Genomic DNA, 17,106 nt, shown 5'->3' with positions numbered 1-17,106 from the left:
AACTTAAACTAGCCGGCCGGATTGGCCGAGCAATTCTAGGCGCTACAATCTGGAACCGCGCGACCGCTGCGGTTGCAGGTTCGAATCCTGCCTCCTGCATGGATGTTTGTGTTGTCCTTAGGTCAGTTAGGTTTAAGCAGTTGTAAGTTCTAGGGGACTGATGACCTCAGCAGTTAAGCCCCGTAGTGCTCAGAGTCATTTTTCAAACTAACTTAGGCTCAGGACAACGCACACACACACACACACACACACACACACACACATGAACACTCATGCCCGCGGGAGGACTCGAACCTCGGACTGGGAGAGCCGCGCGGGCCGTGACAAGGCGCCACAGACAGCGCGGCTACCTAGCGTGTCTTCAGAAATGGCTCTGAGCACTATGGGACTTAACATCTGAGGTCATCAGTCGCCTGGAACTTAGAACTACTTAAACCTAACTAACCTAAGGACATCACACACATGAATGCCCGAGGCAGGATTCGAACCTGCGACCGTAGCGGTCTCCCGGTTCCAAGCTGCAGCGCCTAGAACCACTCGGCCACACTGGCCGGCGCGGCTTTAGAATCACTTAATTGTGCTGTGGGACCTGCCTCGCAAGGGGCCGCCAGGCCAATGACACCACACGCTCATTTCCAATGTGCTGTGGGAGCCTATAAGTAATTCACTTACACGAATGAATTAATGGAAAACATTGTTCTTTAGATATAATTAACTTACTTTTTCTACATGAAAATAACTGATGAGCATTGAAACTAAAGAAAAATAGTTCTTGTCGACGTATACAACCTTGACATTTTGATTCGGGTTTCAGATAATTTTCCTAAATCATTCCTCAAGATTGGTTTCGTGGTTAATTGTAATAGACCATTGCCAGTACATTCCCATTTACTTTCACATTATTCGGATCGGAAATTCGTATCCTCTATGCCTAGCCGTAGTTTTCATCGGTATTTTCGTTCTGGAATATAATCACTTTTTTCTTTTAATAAGGATTGAATATGATACGATGTATTCTGTGATCTTGAAGTTTTAACACAGAGGTGGAGTATAAAAAAATTAATCAACGAAGTGGAAGTATCCATGATTATTTCGGAAGAAAAGGTAACTACCGGCTAATTTACATCGAATGTATGTTTTAACGGGTTTCTGCCTGACCTCCAAGTCGGTGTCAACTTCGTACCGTTGACGTTGTTTCACAACGTAGGTAACTATACTACCTTTTCAACAACACTGTTTCTTGTGTGATCAATGCAATGAAAGTAATCGTTGTGGCAGCTGATGTTGCTAAATTTTCCTCAATGTTGACGAATCTCCGGAGTAAGTTCGTCTATTTGTAACAAAATATTCGTGTTGGTAATGGTTGGAATATGTGATAGGACACCCGTGTACATCTTTGATATGTTTAGGAATGGTGGATCCAGAAAATTACTCTTCTTTATTAACGTGGAATGGCGTGTGATTGCACTCATATGCACGTCTTGAGTATTTATGTGACGAAAAGGATGACACTGTTTCTGCGGAAGTGGTAGTGTAGAGTAACTGTGATCTGTAGTTTTTATGGAGCGCTCTTACTTCATCGGTAGTAACGGGCGTTTAAAAACCGAAAAACGTAATATTATTCGGTGCTGAGGACAACCGTACAATCTCCAACTTTCTAGATCGAAGAAGTAAAAGTTTGTGGGTCCCAGTGGGTAGGGAAAAGTTTTATTCGCAAGACGTACGAGTGGATAAGCCATGCACAAGGATCGGCCAAAGAATTTAAGGTGAATGATTGAAAGAAATATCGAAAAACAGTCTTCGGTTTATTCACAATATAGAGCTAGATTCATCAATGATTTCTCAGCAAGAATGGAGAGGCTGAACCCCGTATCGAGTTTCTATGAAAAGGACAAGAGCTGGCAGGGATTTACAGGAGACCTGTGATTGGCTTAAAGCTTAACGCCTGACGTTTAATTAGATCGATGAGCTCGAAGGTGCGCTACAGGCGCCTGAAAAAAAAAAAAAAAAAAAACCAGTCCGTCATTACAAATCCAGAATGGAGCTACCGTTCGTAAGAGATGACGGAAACAAGAAAGCTGAAGACTGTTATCAGCCCTGTTGGCTCTGAAGGAGATGGTGAGGTCGTGTCATTAGATACGAGTCTGGTTGCTCCGGAAGAAGAGCGTACTATGTGCTGGGTAAGATGAGACTTCTTGGCTAGCCACATGTACCATGATGAAACTGCTCTATGACGCATTGATCCCGACGGAGGAAGAGCAGCACCTGTTCTAAGATACAGATTATGGCATAAAACCACACAGTAAATCCCAAATAAATTAATTTCTGAGGATACTGGTAAGTGGGTTCCAGTTTCTCTTTGTTGTTACTTTTTTTCCACTCATCAGTCTTCTGACTGGTTTGATGTAGTCCGTCACGAATTCCTCTTCTGCGATCGCCTCTTCATCTTGGACTAGGACTTGCCTCCTACGTCCTTAATTATTTGTTGAATTCCCTTGGCCAGAAATTCCCTTTTTGCCTGCGCTAGTCTGTTTTTATGTACTCCCTGCATCATTCGTCACTGGTTATTTTGCTTCCAAGGTAGCACAAGTGCTTAACTTCATCTACTTCGTGACCAACAATTACGATGTTAAGTCTCCCGCTATTGCCATTTCTGCAACTTCTCAGTACTTGGGCCTTTTCCCGTTTTACTGACAATCCACATTCTGGACTCATTAGATTGTTTATTCTATTCAACAGATTCTGCAACTCTTCTTCACTTTCGCTGCGGAGAGCCATGTCATCCTGAATTTTAATCCTACTCTTGAGAATTTCTCTTATATCCGTCACTGCTTCTTGTAACATTATGTGATTGCCTTATCACTTTAAATCATTCACTAATCGAGCAGTCGCTCGGTAACAGCTACAGTTAGCAAATAATGTTGCGAGAATGTAAAGGTGAACGACCTGTGACGTAACTTGTTTATTGTCGAAGCGCCGTCAGAGATGCAGTGAGTTATTGACTTTGAAAACCGAGGTGCAAAATACGGACAGAAGAAGAAGAACACTTTTACACATTTTCTTTTTTTTTATTTACGAGATATTCTCTATGAACAGTTTTTCATTCTTCTCTTGTCTCTTGTAACATGTGTCGGACGCGCATGTCTTGCCGCCGTATTATTACCGTTAAAAATAATATTATTTTAGTGTAAAGTAAAAGTGCAATACTGCATAGCAGTAAATTTATTGTGCGAAGTGTATGTGAAAACGTCAAAGGAATTATTGTCATTACGAGAAGTGCCAGTCAAAACGGCATCCATATTAAAATTCTTCATTGTAGTGTAAGTTCATCTATTAATTGCCATAAATTCAGATTTAAATGGAACTGGTGTATGGACTATTTATTTAGTGTAGAATCTATGTCTCACTCCTTCATGAAGTTATTTAATTTTCTTTATGTTTCTGCCAAATAGAGAGTTCACAGTCACCAATTCTTTCGTCGAAATCGGACGGAAGTTGTATGCGGCCTAATATTTTCTCAGCGCCACATTCTACTGGTAAATGCATGATAAACTACGGTCCCTTAGGAAATTCATGTTGAGCTATCCAAAAGTAATTATATTTTGAATAGGCATTTACTCTCCTCTGCAATCCAACTTCCGACTGATCAGACGATCCCACAAGAGACAGCCGCACACGGTCGACGTTCGCAAATATATTTCCACCGTTGATTATAGCTATATGTTGCAGCATAAAAGAAACATATTGTTATAATTAGCGACTACGAACGGGGAAGTTTATAACGTATGTTTATGTATACACATTACGTAAACGTATCGTTATATTCTTCGTGTATAGATTGAACACTAGGAGCGGAAGCCTGCACGCACTTTGTTCTTCGACTTCCGATCGCGTTATTCCCTCTTGGTTCTTCTACATATTCTATATTTATCGCACATGCTGTAGTGCTGTAGAGCGCTTCTTTTTAGGTCGCAGATGATATAAGCCGGTCTTCATTTTTCTCCGGTCTCGCTTCCATATCAATCACTTTTACCATTTCCGAAGTTAAACTGATAATCGACTAACAGATCCTCACTTTTCTTCAGTGTATTATTCTTGTCAGCAGTTAGGATGTATGAGCTGTTAAGCTGATTGTGCGATAGTTCCCGCACTAATCAGCCCTTGTTATCTTAGGAACTGTTTGGCTCACATTTTTCCAAAAGTAGCCTCTCTCATATATTCTTCATACCAACTGAAAAATATGTTTATTTACCATTTCCCACACTTATTTTAGAGACTCCGATGTAATTTTCTCTGTCCCTTCTGTCTTATTTGATCTCAATTCTCCTGGAGCCTTTTTAAAATCTGATTCTAATACTGAATCTCCTATTTCTCCTACATTAACTCCAATTTCCCTTTCTATCACGTCATCGGACAAATGTTTCCCCTCATAGAGGCCTTCACTGTACTCTTTCCAGCTATTCGCTTTCCTCTGTGTATATCAGGTGAGTTCCCACTGCACTCTTAATGTTAGCACATTCGCATTTCATTTCACAGAAGGTTATTTCACTTTTCTACATGCTGAGAGAGTCTTCGCGATCATAATTTCTTCTTCCATTTCTTCACATCTTACCTGCAGCCAATTCGCCGTAGCTTCCCTGCACTTCCTATTTATTTAATTTTCTACTGTGTTCCAGTCTTTCCACGAAAATTTTTGTTCTTTCTCCTTTTGTCGATCAAATGAAGTATTTCTTCTCTTACCCAAGGATTCCTCGCAGTTACCTTCCTTGTAGACATGTCTGTCTGTCCAACATCTCTGACAGCTCTTTCTAAAGTTGGCCATTGCTCTTCACCTGAACTGCCTACTCTGGTACTCCTTATCGCAGTACCTAGGTCCTGCAACAGACCAAATGGTTCATTTCAATGAAGAATTACGTAAATTTATACTGTTCCCCTGGAGAAAGTAATCCATCATAGGACATGGTTTGTTAATTTTAATTTCTTACAGTCAAATCATTGAGATAGCGGACTGTGTACTGTAAGCAGTGCTGCAAGCCATTTACTTCAAAACATAGTTACGGCAAATGGTAATGAAGGGGACCTCTCAGCTACTTGGACAAAACGCAACTTGAATTTATAATATTGCAAGCGTATGCCTCTCAGTAATCAAAAAATAAAACTTGTCTGACGACACCTTGAGACAGATTTACCTGTTTTACAAAAAGCCACAGATAACATACGATATCTGCGATGCGATTTAGTGCTGAAGCAAATAAAAGATCTTACAAATTCTCGCATCAGACTAACATTCCTATTGCTTTCCGTTTTTCTGGTTGTATGTTTTCCATAATTATGGAAGTTCGGCTCATTCGGAACGTGTTAAAAGTATTAGAGAGAAAGAACTTTTTTAATATAATCAGAAATCAGTAGCCGTCGTAATCTCAACAGATTCAGCTTATCGCAGGATATATATCGTGTAGAAAAACACCCTCTACACTACCATGGCCGGCCACTGTGGCCGGGCGGTTCTATGCGTTTCAGTCCGGAACCGCTCTGCTTCTACGGTCGTGGGTTCGAATCCTGCCTCACGCATGGATCTGTATGATGTCCTTAGGTTAGTTAGGTTTAAGTAGTTCTAAGTTCTGGGGGACTGACGACCTCAGAAGTTAAATCCCATAGTGCTCAGAGCAATTTACACCATTTGAATCCTCACCTCAGACCCTGAAAGCATGTCAGGTGAGAAAGCCCACTTCGAATTCACCTTTCGTCAGAATGGCTACCGTGAAAGGCAGATCATTTGTGCATTGCGCTGTCGACCAACCGTACACCGTGTAAGTGATGATGATACGAGGTGACACGAAAGTGTACGTCCTTTTCACCTTACACAGGAAAGATTTCCTACAGGGTTGCTCGTATTTTGAATAAAAGTTATTTAAACTGTGTTTTCCGACCACCATCTAACACTAGGGCCCATTTAGGATTTGTGAAAGATGATCCTGGTTTGAGTAAGGTGGTTGTCCATCGCATTCCTTGGAGCTGTGGCATGTCCTCTTTGGTCTGAACATCGGGACCGTGGACGAGCGGTGTACTGAGTATAATCGTCACACACACTTACAACAGCCGAGAAAATCAGCTATCGTAGAACATTACCTTCGCACAGGTTACCTATGGAATATAGCAAACACAGAGATTCTGGCAGGCACTTCTGGCTACTAGGAAAGTGTTAATGAGAAAGCAGCTGAAATTAAACTAGCAAGTAACTTTTTAAATAGAGATGGAGCTTTTGCTTAAATTCTGCGTGGAATTCCGCGTTGGCCCTTCTCAAAGAAACGGAGGGACTATTAATGGTACCTCAATCGTTGCTTATTAAAATTCGCTATCCGTAGCTTCTACCACAACGTTAAAAAGAGAAAGAAAAACCGCAGGGACTATTAACGATACCTCAGTCGTTGATCATTAAAATTCACTATCGGTAACTTCTGACATCGGTCATGTTTGATTGAGGGGTGAAGTTAGTGTTTACAGTGCGTGCGTGCACGTTCGAGCGCGCGTTTGTGTGTGTGTGTGTGTTGTGTGTGTGTGTGTTTTATCTTTCCAGATATGTTCCTTGTACCGATGATTTAAATTCTCTTGCAGGGGGCCTTCTTTTTACATTTGTGCCTTGAAAACGACAGATTGAGCACTTGCTGAAGTATAAGCAGATTCCTATACGTTACTTGAACATTTTATATGCCAGAAGAAACTCAGATTTCTTCTGTGATTCCTTTTATCAAGTGCGAGATTTTGTCGCCTACTGTTATATTCGTATTCACAAAACGGCACAGGTGCACACTTTTTTGTGTGTAATACTGTGTCGTTTGCCCTTGAAATAGAGACCTGATCTCTGTTATTCCGCTAAGCGGACGTAGTACTGGTTACTACCATATTTTTTCTTCAGTTTCGCTTGGAATTTGTCGCAGCTATCGGGCTTCTCTTCGTTGTTCTCGAACCACTGCGAGGCAATGCCGTCTAACTAAAAGTACACGTTTACGAAACACATGTCATCCAAGATATCGTATTTGGCTGCCTTGTCGAATCGCTTCAGTCATTTCGTTGGGTCTTGACCAGTGTTCCTAGAAGACACAGATAGATGCCTGATGCGGAGCTTATTTGCTGCTGGTTAGGAATCCATTGGTATTCTGAATATATGGACACTGGAAAGATGTACGGTGAGGTAGATATTCTGAAATACCTGGCTTCTCGCCAGAACAAAATTAAGAAAGCTAGTGCTGTATACGCTTAATTATTGTGAGCTTCGTTTTAGAGGTCTAGAATCATCGATTTATTGTGTAATTTTGTTTACGAATTTGAGTGTACTTGTAGAAGGCCTTTTTCTTTAATGTTGAACGAAGGAAGACAGCCTCGAACCGGTAATTTTAAGCAAACACTTGCATTAAAATGTACACATAAAAAATTTCGTATAAGCCCAGAATGACACTAGAAATAAGGAGTAATAAAGTACACCCCGTGTAGTGTATATAACTGCATTAAACTTCGTCCGCTCGCTAAGATCGAGCTGAGTGATGGGTCGAAATCGGAGGACCTGATGGGCCTACCGTAGGGCAAGAGTTCTGAAACATTCGGTGAAGTGCATAACAAAGAAACACCGCAAGAAACAGGGTCGTCAATTTCACATGTCTGACGTTCTCAGAGAAAGAAGAGACAAAAAGCTTCGTACATTCGTGGTTACGAATAACTGGGTGTTATCTGTTTAGAGTACTATTTAGTTTGAGTTCCGTCTGTTTAAATTTGAAAATCACACTTAACATCTTCCTATTCTACCTTCCTCACTATTTACAGAATAACATGTTAATGTTATTACTAAGAGAGTAAAGGGTGCAACAAATAAAGTAATTTTAAGAACTTAGCGCATATTATCCGACATCACAACACCAATTTTGTGTGTGTGTGTGTTGTTCGTTTGATTTTGGTACAAATCATGCGAAATTTTCAATTTGTGCCCTTGATTCGCATGGTATTATGCTGGAACACTTAATTCAGAGAGCCAAATAAGTGTTCGCTATGCACTGAAAACATACCGTAGAATCGTGACAATAAAAATTGCCATGAACTGGAAACGTTTGCTTCCCCGCCCTCCCCCCTTTCCCCGCCCCTAACCACAAATATTGAAAACGATCGTTATCATTCCGAGTGTTGTTTAAGAAATACTAACCAACAAGGTTTTCGAAAAATTGTGGCGGAGTAAATAAAATAAGTTTTACTAACTTAAGTGGTGAATATGCTTCGTAAATGTCGCCACTACTGGAGCAAAAAATTTTCGTCTTGGTTCGTCCTATCAGTAAGAAGAAGGGCTATAACTCTTCAGGAATGGTTTTATATATGCAGTTTCACGTATTTCATTAAAGTCTTTCGGGGAAAGTAGTGAGCACCGGGAGGAACAGAAACCCTATGCAGACTTGATTCATTGCACTACCCGTTACACAGGCTGTTTAAAAAATGCATCAACTGGAGTAGTATTGGTCAAAAGTAGAAGAAAAGTTCCCGTGATTATATGCCCTGAAAACAATTCCATTGGGACATCGGCCATTGTATACAAAAGGAAACTTTGCGAAAATAATAACATACTAATAATATTATGTAAATTACAGTTTACTTCAGAGTATACTACCTGTAATTATGTAAGAAATCCAGTATTAGTCCAATGCCTTCCACTACGCTGTAGGCACTTACTCGTACAGTGGATGAAATTTTCCATAACTTTTCGGCGTGCTTGCACCTACTTCTGAAATTACATCCTAATCTCGTCCTTGGGCTCTGAAAATGCACGGGTTTCCTTGGCGGATACACGAGGTCTGAAATACCCCGTTAGAAACAAATCATATAGTGTTAGATGAAAAGGTATGGATGACTAATTCAAGTCACCGTTGCAAGAAGTTACACGGACAGGAAACTATTTCTCATAACATGTTGCAATCTATGTGTGACAGATTGAGCCATTGTTTTGAAACTAAGATTCTACGGCATTCACACGATCCAGTTCACACTACAAAAGCCATTAACATATTCCGCTAGCGTTCGCCGTTCACTGTTAATGCCATTACAACGCCCTCTTGGAACAAGAACGTCCCAGTTATGCTCTCAGCCCAAATGTCACACCACACAATCACTCTTTGTGGATGTAATGACTTCTCCATAATTAGACGTGCGTTTTCTGTCCCTCAAATATTGAAATGTTGCTCGTTCACGAGCTAATCAGCAGAAAGTGCGTTACATCAGTGAGATTATTTTCTTGATGAAATAATTGTTGTCCTGTCTTTATTCCGAAAGTAGACAATAGCCAAATGCTCGGCGCTTTTCGTAATCGTTTGCCTTCCGTTGCCGTGTTAGCTGGATTTTATAAGCCCAAGATGGAGACTATCTTTCAAAATTTGTTGCATGTTGTTGGTTGTGAAGGTCGGAGAATGAGATTTCACCAGACGTACAGCAACATCGTCACTCACAATGACAATGTTTTCCGCAAACGATATACGAGCAAGCCACGTGGGTCTAATTGCCACAACAGAACCGATTTCCTTAAATCAGTCTTATCACAGTCAGCTTATTCGGTGCATTTTGGTGAACAAACATTTCTTGGTGTTTACGAACGTTCAATGCTCAACGTGCACCACATTTGTAGTGCGTTTTTAAAACACGCTATTCCGTCGTGAAACACTTCATTTGTAACCACAAATAAAACAGATGAAAATCGAGCTACGTTCGGTGCTACCAACTAATTAGAACTGAACCGCCGGGAATTTGGGAAGTTGCATGCTTTATGAGACATACTTTATTAATCTGATTAACAGATGCTGTGCTACTAGGGAACGTTACCAATGCAGAAAGACGACGACTGTGGTTTGTGCACCATGTAGCATTACCACATTTTCTACGGATCCTTCAGCATTATCACAACAAAGCATTCAATGGGCAATGGATTGACTGAGGAGGTCCAGTGTCAGAGACCACGGATACTAGAACACACGGCAGGGATAACGAGGTGTATGCGCAGTAGGAAGCCGCGCAACTGACGTCAGAGTGCACCCAACCAACTCCCAGTATCGCGCAATTGCCATAACACATTGTGCGGTAATTGCGTTCACGAGCAAAATTAAGGTTATTTACCCCAGCGAGAATGTTTATTAGTGACTGCCAATGGGGGACAGAGTTAAACTATAATTACCAGTGTATTGAGGGATATTTTAGAGTAAGTGAGATCAGTTGTTGTATGAACCACAACAGACAAATAAATAACTTCGAATCACATTTCACACATTTCCTAAAAACAATAAGACGAAAGGAAACTGGATAAATGCTCGCAAACAAGTAGATTCCTTTTCAGTTGCAAATGCTCGTATCTGCGCAATACATTTTACTGTTTCGAATTGTAAGAGGGTTCTGAAATGGGTAAACTGTTGAATATTTCTTCGAAACGCAAGTTGAAAACTCATGCTGCTCCAACTCTAAATCCATTATCCTCCAGTGCTGATTTAGTGAATAGTAATGAACATCAGATTAAGAGAAACATTCGCTCAACGGAGCTACTGTAAAGAAGTAGGAGATATTTTACAGGTGAATATATTACCACCTAATAAATAAAGTACTACTACACAAACGTTATCCGTGGTAACAAACGCTACTGTGAATGCTACAATGTGGGCTTAAGCCATCAATTAGTAATTATGTAAACGGAAATAAAAGAACATTGGGAAAAGAATGCAAATTTACAGGGTCGTCTCTCTCGGTGCAGCGTTGAGTTACTGAAGTTAAAACTTGTTTGAGAAGTGATTCAGAGCTCTTTTTCTGTGGGTATGAAAAGACAATTTGCTACTGGTCATCTGAATATACTGCAGAGGCAGAGACTTTACGTTGTCCATCTTGTCTTTTCTCAGTACTTTACTACAATGTGTGTCATAAGGAAACACACTTTCATCAGAATGAAAGCTATCAACAAGAAAAAAATGTAAAAGGTAGTAAGCGAAGTGAGAGTGAACAAAGACAAAATTGAAAAAAAGATGCAGCATAACTTTCCAGAATAGCAAAAGAAAAATCTTTTGATACGGTTAAAGAATTTAAAATGACATTATAGATGTTTCTCCATAATATTGTTCTATGTGGTCTAATCCTGTGTGAACCTATTTCCGCTGAAGAAAAGCTGTGCCTCAGAGATGGTGAAAGAAGGTGAAGTCCTTCAGAGGCTTTACACTAGTAGCTTTTCACTGACCACGTACAAAAGTCTAATACGAATCTTAATAATAATAAAACAGTAGCAATACACTAAAACATGGAAAATTTCGATTATGTTTATACCTTCTTATGAGTTAAACACTTGTGCGCCGTGTGCCTATAAGCTGCAATGTAGTGCGGCGTGGCGAGGTGGCTCACGGTGACCTCACAACCACACGAGAAAGACTACCCTGACCGGAGGGGGGGGGGGGGGGGGGGGAGGGGGCATACGTCACAGCACGTGACGTGCGTGCAGGTCTTAAGAGTGGCACCAGCCGTCTGCGGCGGTTAGTGAGTAACTATTTCAGACGAATTTAATAATTCTCGACTGCGCATTTAATAGCACGCAAGTTCTCGACATCACACAACAAAATTAAGTCTTTTAATCCGTACTTCTTCAATTAAATATTGATTTCCCGTGGGCCTTGTATGGAGCACAGCGTTCCTGAAGCATTGCGGACAAGCCCCTAGTGTGACAAGTTCGTTTCAGGACCCGCATACCTCATTGGCCACGTCACAAGCCGCCTGCGTTTGATCCCTACCGTGTACGCTAGTATCCGTGGCACAGACGTTAAAGGAGCGTGTGACAATGCGTGTGACGCTATTCGAATGGAGCCAGCTGTTGGAATGCGTGAGTCACTGCGAAGAAGGGCTGAAGAATGTGTCAGGACGCATAGTAGCCACACGTGTCGCTACCTATAGTGTCTACCTCTGAGTAACGCAAACATGGGAATGAGATGACAAAACCGACTAATCCGAACAAATAGTTATTGTCTAAACGTTTCTTACAGTTTTCACCAGTACTACCTGCTGTGGTAAAAATTTTCTTTCTTTAATCACACTTTATGTAGGTACTTATAAACTGTTTGTATGATTCATATATCCTACAGTTGAATGATGAATATTACAGATATAATCAAACCGAGTCGTCTGCCAAAGAGTAAGAAGTAGTTAGCTCCGTGACTTCCCTGAGGCTGTGGTTGAGACACGTGAACCCGCTGTTATGGCCTTCCTCATTGAGATGGAAGTCTCACACAATTGAGGGGAGGAAGTATTGTTTTAGCGTTTATTCTGGGTTTTTAGAAACTTTGCATTATATCAACCAATAATTCATGATATCAAAGTTCCCTAATTACGACAAACATTCAGACTATGACTCTTTGACATTTGAAGTGAGTACGTATATTTCACTGACATATACACTCCCGGAAATGAAAAAAAGAACACATTGACACTGGTGTGTCAGACCCACCATACTTGCTCCGGACACTGTGAGAGGGCTGTACAAGCAATGATCACACGCACGGCACAGCGGACACACCAGGAACCGCGGTGTTGGCCGTCGAATGGCGCTAGCTGCGCAACATTTGTGCACCGCCGCCGTCAGTGTCAGCCAGTTTGCCGTGGCATACGGAGCTCCATCGCAGTCTTTAACACTGGTAGCATGCCGCGACAGCATGGACGTGAACCGTATGTGCACTTAACGGACTTTGAGCGAGGGCGTATAGTGGGCATGCGGGAGGTCGGGTGGACGTACCGCCGAATTGCTCAACACGTGGGTCGTGAGGTCTCCACAGTACATCGATGTTGTCGCCAGTGGTCGGCGGAATGTGCGCGTTCCCGTCGACGTGGGACCGGACCGCAGCGACGCACGGATGCACGCCAAGACCGTAGGATCCTACGCAGTGCCGTAGGGGACTGCACCACCACTTCCCAGCAAATTAGGGACACTGTTGCTCCTGGGGTATCGGCGAGGACCATTCGCAACCGTCTCCATGAAGCTGGGCTACGGTCCCGCACACCGTTAGGCCGTCTTCCGCTCACGCCCCAACATCGTGCAGCCCGCCTCCAGTGGTGTCGCGACAGGCGTGAATGGAGGGACGAATGGAGACGTGTCGTCTTCAGCGATGAGAGTCGCTTCTGCCTTGGTGCCAATGATGGTCGTATGCGTGTTTGGCGCCGTGCAGGTGAGCGCCACAATTAGGACTGCATACGACCGAGGCACACAGGGCCAACACCCGGCATCATGGTGTGGTGAGCGATCTCCTACACTGGCCGTACACCTCTGGTGATCGTCGAGGGGACACTGAATAGTGCACGGTACATCCAAACCGTCATCGAACCCATCGTTCTACCATTCCTAGACCGGCAAGGGAACTTGCTGTTCCAACAGGACAATGCACGTCCGCATGTATCCCGTGCCACCCAACGTGCTCTAGAAGGTGTAAGTCAACTACCCTGGCCAGCAAGATCTCCGGATCTGTCCCCCATTGAGCATGTTTGGGACTGGATGGAGCGTCGTCTCACGCGGTCTGCACGTCCAGCACGAACGCTGGTCCAACTGAGGCGCCAGGTGGAAATGGCATGGCAAGCCGTTCCACAGGACTACATCCAGCATCTCTACGATCGTCTCCATGGGAGAATAGCAGCCTGCATTGCTGCGAAAGGTGGATATACACTGTACTAGTGCCGACATTGTGCATGCTCTGTTGCCTGTGTCTATGTGCCTGTGGTTCTGTCAGTGTGATCATGTGATGTATCTGACCCCAGGAATGTGTCAATAAAGTTTCCCCTTCCTGGGACAATGAATTTTACGGTGTTCTTATTTCAATTTCCAGGAGTGTATTTAACCATTTTCAAGATGTCAGTATGTATAGAATTAGAGCTTATAAATTATTATGTCCGGCCGCTGTGGCCGAGTGATTCTAGGCGCTTCAGTTTGGAACCGCGCTGCTGCTACATTCGCAGGTTCGAATCCAGCCTGGGGCATGGATGTGTGTGATGTTCTTAGGCTATTTAGGTTTAAGTAGGTCTAAGTCTAGGGGACTGATGACCTCAGATGTTAAGTCACATAGTGATTAGAGCAATTTGAACCACATGAAATCATTATTGCACTGCTTGTGGATTAATTATCGCATCTTAAGATGATAATATGCTGGGATTTGTAATGTCAGTGTCAGAACTAATGAGGCTAACTCAACATAAATTATTGTATGAAGATTTGGAAGGGCACATACTGTTATTTGACAATACGTAAATTCTTAAAAAACAGGATGTACCTCATTAGACAGCATTTTTCAGAAACGTGTGCTCACTATTCCAGGTTTACAAAATATTCACCGTCGGGATTACAGTGCCACATTCTGATGGTTAATGGTTTCGTATTTTAATTATCTTCAGGTGCTTTACTGAAATGCTATATCCGGAAACAACCAAAAATTTCACTGTCGTTCTGGCGATGAATAAAGTCTCTCTTAAAATACGATTTGTTCTGATTCTAAAACAGGTCACGTAAAGGACTGATTAATTTCAAAATACTCTTGTCCAATAGATTGCGTCAAAGCAACGAAATTGTAAGATTTTTCATTGTACTCAACTCTTTCTTTCTTCCGTCGATGCTCTTTGCTGTACTAAATATATTATCTCATAAACGACGCATCGGTAGATTCCTACACAAAGTTTTCGAATCAATCACGTTAACCGCTGCGGTTTTGCGGTTGACCGCACCATCAGTGGAACACGTTCGGGTGGCCGCTTTGACAACGACGCATCAGTCATTAACGCGAGCAGGCGTTTTCGTGGATCCTAAATTAAATTCGCATCACTAGCACAAAGCGTAGTCCTCTCATCCAGCAACAGCTATTGTGTTGTACGCTTCGAGCCTCGGTCTACGCACCCAGCTTCTGGTCTTATTTGATGTTCTTTTTGCATGCTAGTGCATCCTAAAGAGGCCGCAAAGTATAAGACTTTGTTTAAATTTTAAGGTTCAGTAATAAAGTGTTAATTGTCACGTCCACGAAATAAAATTACGAAATTAATTTTTTTATTGACTGTTACATGTTTTCAGTATTTATACATAATGAAATCCCTATGGCCACAGTACAGTAAATGCCGCTGGAGTGGCGCACCTCATTCATGAAATAATGATAGGCTGCGCCATTTTCTTTGGAATCCTACAGCGGCCGTCTCTTGTAGTGTGGCGTTGGTGATTTAGTGTGCATCGTAACTGGAGACATATACCCGATAACAAACATCGCAGTATGAGTCTACTGCCACTATGAGAGACAAATATAGGTAATATCTCAATCTACAGATCATTTAATGAGATGATTTCGCTCCTCTGATGTGAATATTATACCTGTGGATCCAACACATCACGCGCAAGGTAACCACAAGCGAATGTATACAGTAATTAGGATTTGCCGTGAATACAACATTTCTGTATCACAGGAGGTAAATGAAAATACAAAAACGATTACATCGTGGTGAAGAAAAGTTGTATAAAGCAAAAGCAACTGAAAAGTAAGTGTGACAGGACTGGTTTTATTCTCTTTGTACGTTGGCCTAACGACCTGACGGACAAGGTAAACAGCAATTTATGGCCGTTTGCAGATGGAATAGTATACGGGATGGTTCGTCGTTGAGTGAATGTAGGAATATACAAAATAACTTAGACAAAATTTCTAGTTGGTGTGAAGACTGTCAGCGTGCTCTAAACGTATAAAAATGTAAGTTAATTCTCATGAATGAGATAAACTGTCACGTAACATTGAAATACAGCATTAGCAGGGTGCATCTCCACATAGACACTTCGATTAAATATCTAGTCTAACGCTCATAGCAGTATCAAATGGAATGAGCACGTCAGATTGGTGGACGACCAAGAATGATGCGCTCGGATTAAAAAGGGTGTAAGACAGGGATGTAGTCTTTTCCCCCTGTTGTTCAACCTGTACATCAAAGAAGCAATCATGGAAATGAATGAAAAGTTCAGAAGTGGGGTTAAAATTCAAGGTGAAAGAATGTCACTTATACGATTTGCTGATGACATTGCTATCCTGAATGCTGTGCTGAATGAAATGAACAATCTAATGAGTACAGAATATGGAAGGAGAGTAAACTGGAGAAAGAGGAAAGTAATGAAAAGTAGCAGAAATGAGAACAGCGAGAAACTTAAGATCAGGATTGCTGGTCACAAAGTAGATGAAGTTACGGAATTCTGCTGCCTAGGCAGTAAAATAACCAATGGCGGGCGGAGCAAGGAGGACTTCAAAAGCAGACTAGCACTGGCAAAAAAGGCATTCCTGACCAAGAGAAGTCTAGTAATATGAAACATAGGCCTTAATTTGAGGAAGAAATTTCTGGAGCACAGCATTGAATGGTAGTGAAACATGGCATGTGGGAAAACCGGAACAGAAGAGAACCGAAGCATTTCAGTTGTGGTACTACGGACGAATGCTGAAAATTAAGTTTACTGTTAAGGAATGAGGAAATTCTGAGCAGAATCGATGAGGAAAGGAATACGTGGAAAATGCTGTCAAGGAAAAGTGACAGGGTATTAGGACGTATATTAAGACTTCAGGGAACGACTTCCATAGTAATAGAGGGAGCTTTATAGAGCAAAAACTATAGAGAAATACAGATTGGAATACATCCAGCAAATAATTGGACACATAGGTTGCAAGTGTTACTCTGAGGCGAAGAGTTTGTTACAGGAGATGAATTCGTGGCGTCAGAAGACTGATGTCAAAAGAAAAAAATAGCCATAAAATGAGGGCATAATTAAAAAAGAATGAGGAAATAGGGGTGTACTGTGATATGGCAACTACAAAGAATGAGGCAAAGTTTTTATTAAGTCAATGAGTTTATTAATAAAGGGCGTTCTAGGTGCGTTAACAGAATATGAGTAGAATGCCATGAAAAAGAAAGTAACTAGGTAATGAAGGCGACTAGTTACAACGCAATGGATCATTCTGTTAAAAAGTGTTGCGTATGTTTTAAACAATAAAATGTAACACTGTGTTGCATATGAAAAGGCACATGCAGGCACGTAGCTCATAAAGGCAATAAACTGCAATTGTAAAT

Source organism: Schistocerca gregaria, chromosome 1 (genome assembly GCF_023897955.1).
Source record: "Schistocerca gregaria isolate iqSchGreg1 chromosome 1, iqSchGreg1.2, whole genome shotgun sequence".
In the NCBI taxonomy this organism is placed as follows: Eukaryota; Metazoa; Arthropoda; class Insecta; order Orthoptera; family Acrididae; genus Schistocerca; species Schistocerca gregaria.
Note: the sequence above shows the minus strand (reverse complement) of the source record.